Consider the following 4,279-nt stretch of genomic DNA (forward strand, 5'->3'; position numbering starts at 1 on the left):
AGTGTCTGTAGCCTTGTGATGGTTGGTGTTATGGTTCGTAGTGTATGAGAGGGACGGGCGGGCGGGCCAGACAACAAACACGAAATGATCGTGAATAAATCCGTTGAAATAGTTATTGAAAAATGTATTTAAATCGACAAGGCACATTATGAATGTATTAAAAAAGGTCAAATTGGAAACGCGTTAGTTATTATACTGTTAGAAATGTATAGGAATATATTTCACAAAACTAATGCTGCCGTGCAAACTAAACAAACAATTAAATCCAGGCCGTCCCTTTGAAATCAGCCTTTCCTTGGGATGCTGCAGGACTACTGTATGCAGATTGTACTGGAACAGTGGTTCACATACATCTATTGCATGATTAGTCATTTCTAAATATGTCACCTGTTACTACAAGGTGCATTGGTAAAACTAAAACAATTAGAATACCGTGCAGAGTTTGTTTTTATTTACAGGGTGAAACTAATCTATGACAGTCTCATAACATGCAACTCCAGATATAATATAATAGAATATAATGCCTTTTATTATCACTATATACAGGTACAATGAGATTAAAAGCAACTCCAGTATTAGTGTGACGGTCTACACATATGCAAAACATTGGAGGAAAAGAAAGAAAAATAGTGCAAAAGGAGGTAAGGTGCACAGTCCAGTCCTGAGAATGCATGTTCTGAATGTGTTGTTTAAATATTATACTATATACAGAAGCATTCAGACTGTGGGTGGAAAGTAAAAATTGCACACAGAGAGGTGCTAAACTATAAAATCAGTGCCTATGAGAGTGCACCGTGATGTATAAGATTGAATTGAAAACCTCAGAAAATGTGCAATTATAGCAAACAAAGGCTTGACATATCTCACTTTGCATGGAATGAGTTTATATCCCATTTAAGTTTCATATAACAATATTTATATATGTCCTATTTCTTCAGTACACACAAGATACTTGGTTCTATTTTACATGCACCTCCCGTAGAGTTTGTGTCTGTGCCTGCAGGGCGCTGGGATGGCGGGCATCTCGTTGTATTGCGGTTGCAATATTTACTTGTGTGATGTTTATCCTGGCAGCTGTGCGGCTTTTGTCCCTTTTCAAAGGCGGTAAAACGATACGGGACGGACTGAATAATCGGCGCAAACATAGTCCACGCATATGCGAACAGAGTCCGCACCAGCAGTCCAGACCAGAGTCTGTGCCATCGTGAACAGAATCTGCGCATGCGAAAAAAATCACGAAAAACATAAGTAATCTGAAAAAAAACCCAAAAACTGCTAAAATGAGCCAAACTGTGACTATTTATTCACTTGTAACTGAAGGTCTGGTGCCTATGTGTCAAAGTCAAGGCCCTCTAGCCAGATCCGGCCCGCAAATAAAATTAATCTTTGGCCCCTGGGATGATATTTGATTAGTGTTAGATCTGGCCCGCAGGCCACAGCCGCCTGCTGCTGTTTTGCACGCACCAATACTTCATCAGTGTTGGCGCTAGGAATTTTCAAAACGGGGTCCCAGGGACCCCATCAAGTCGTACAAATGGGGTCCCACGGTAAATTTTTGGGGTCCCACTTTTTTTGTAACTGCATTATCCTGTTGTATCTCACATTCTATATTGTGTTTTGGAAAAAGGTTGTCATGACCATTACTTAATTCATTAAAAAAAAAAAAAAAATGTTATTCATATGTAAATGTATTCAGTTATAAACATTTATTCACTTTCTTCTTTCCTTCATGGATCTTTAAACTTTACCGCTGCCCGTATTTTTTTTTCTATGTTTTTATTGTAATATTTTCAGAATGTGTTTGTTCTATTTTTGGCCAAAGTAAGACAAAGAAAACAATCTGAAGTTGCCTTTGTTTTTTAGTTTTAATGCCATGATTTTAATAGTCCGACCCGCATGTGCACAGATTTTCCTCCATGCGGCCACTGAGCTAAAATAAGTTTGGTCTGGTAAGATGTACAGTTGAGAAACTGAGCTCAGCAGAAAGGAAGGACGACTGGCAGGAACTACAGAGGTACTTTTTTTCTAAGTGTCAAAAAGTCGGAAATTCTTTGGTCAAAAGTGGGGATTTTTTTTAAGTGTCAAAATGTGGGGATTTTTTCTTAGTGTCAAAAAGTCGGAATGTTTTTTGTCAAAAAGTCTGGATTTTTTCCAAGTGTCAAAAAGTCAGAATGTTTTTTGTCAAAAAGTCTAGATTTTTTGTAAGTGTCAAAAAATCTGGATTTTTTCCAAGTGTCAAAAAGTGGAACATTTTTCTAAGTGTCAAAAAAGTGGGGATTTTTTTCTAAGTTTCATAAAGTCTGATTTTTTTTGTCAAAAAGTCTGGATTTTTTCCAAGTGTCAAAAAGTCGAGATTTTTTCCAAGTGTCAAAAAGTCTGGATTTTTTCTAAGTGTCAAAAAGTCTGTATTTTTTTCCAAGTGTCAAAAAGTCTGGATTTTTTATCTAAGTGTCAAAAAGTCTGGATTTTTTCTAGGTGTAAAAAAATCGGGATTTTTTCTAAGTGTCAAAAAGTCGGAATTTTTTTTGTCAAAAAGTGGGGATTTTTTCTAAGTGTCAAAAAGTGGGGATTTTTTCTGAGTGTCAAAAAGTGGGGATTTTTTTCTAAGTTTCAAAAAGTCGGAAATGTTTTATAAGTGTCAAAAAGTCTGAATTTCTTTTGTCAAAAAGTCGGACATTTTTTGTCAATAAGTCTGGATTTTTTTCTAAGTGTCAAAAAGTCAGGATTTTTTCTAAATTTCAAAAAGTCGGAAATGTTTTCTAAGTGTCAAAAAGTCAGAATTTTTTCAAAGTGTCAAAATGTCGGAATTATTTTTGTCAAACAGTCCAGATTTTTTGTAAGTGTCAAAAAGTCGGACATTTTTTTTTCAAAAAGTCAGGATTTTTTCCAAGTTTCAAAAAGTCGGAAATGTTTTCTAAGTGTCAAAAAGTCGGAATTTTTTCTAATTGTCAAAAAGTCTGAATTTCTTGTCAAAAAGTGGGGATTTTTTCCAAGTGTCAAAAAGTGGGGATTTTTTGTAAATTTCAAAAAGTCGGAAATGTTTTCTAAGTGTCAAAAAGTCTGAATTTTTTTTGTCAAAAAGTCGGGAATTTTATTTTATAAGTCTGGATTTTTTTCTAAGTGTCAAAAAGTCAGGATTTTTTCTAAGTTTAAAAAAGTCGGAAATGTTTTCTAAGTGTCAAAAAGTCAGAATTTTTTCAAAGTGTCAAAAAGTCTGAATTATTTTTGTTAAACAGTCCAGATTTTTTTTAAGTGTCAAAAAGTCGGAAATGTTTTCTAAGTGTCAAAAAGTCTGAATTTTTTTTGTCAAAAAGTCGGGAATTTTATTCAATAAATCTGGATTTTTTTCTAAGTGTCAAAAAGTCAGGATTTTTTCCAAGTTTCAAAAAGTCGGAAATGTTTTATAAGTGTCAAAAAGTCAGAATTTTTTCAAAGTGTCAAAAAGTCTGAATTATTTTTGTCAAACAGTCCAGATTTTTTCTAAGTGTCAAAAAGTCGGACACCGTTCGCAGCCCAACAATGTTGTTGTTTAGGGCCCCGACCACTTGGGGGCCCCCATGATCATGACTTTTGTAAATATTGGAAGATTTCTCTCGTTTGATAAATATGTCAATTATAAAAGGCAATATAAGTATAGTTAAGATAAATTAAATTTTTCTGCTAATTTATGGATTTTTCTTAAAATTTTTCTTCAAATTTGAATAATTATTGTGTGAATGCACATGGTTTTCTACACCAAAATACATCTTCTTCAACTTCTTCTTCTTCCGATTTTGGCGCGCTCTACCTTCCACATTGTACACTCGATTCAAACCGTTCCTACTTCAAACTGTTCAGCCTATTCGGAAGTTGTGGGCTTTCCCTTGAAAAATTCAAAAAATTCCCAGATTTCCCAGAATTCCAGGTTTTCCAGGACATTTTTCCCGTTTAAAATGAATTGGCCATTTTTCAAACTTCCACCATTTCCACATTTTTCAACCGATTCAAACCATTCCACCTCAACAAATTTCAACATTCTGGAAATTCAAACTACCCTTTTTTCAAACTCAAAAAAATTCCAGGATTTTCCATAATTCCTGGTTTTTCAAAGCCCAATTTCCACCCTTTTTTCTGGCGACTACTCCTTCCACATTTTTCAACGCATTTCAACCGTTCCAACGTCAAAAAATTCCTTTTATTCAGAACAAAACAACAAAATTAGTTTTTTGAACTGGAAAAATTCCCGGTTTTGCCGAAAAGTCCAGGAATTCCGTAATACCATTTCTCGATTCAACATGTT

The sequence above is a fragment of the Entelurus aequoreus genome, linkage group LG13, assembly GCF_033978785.1.
Source record: "Entelurus aequoreus isolate RoL-2023_Sb linkage group LG13, RoL_Eaeq_v1.1, whole genome shotgun sequence".
Classification (NCBI taxonomy): Eukaryota; Metazoa; Chordata; class Actinopteri; order Syngnathiformes; family Syngnathidae; genus Entelurus; species Entelurus aequoreus.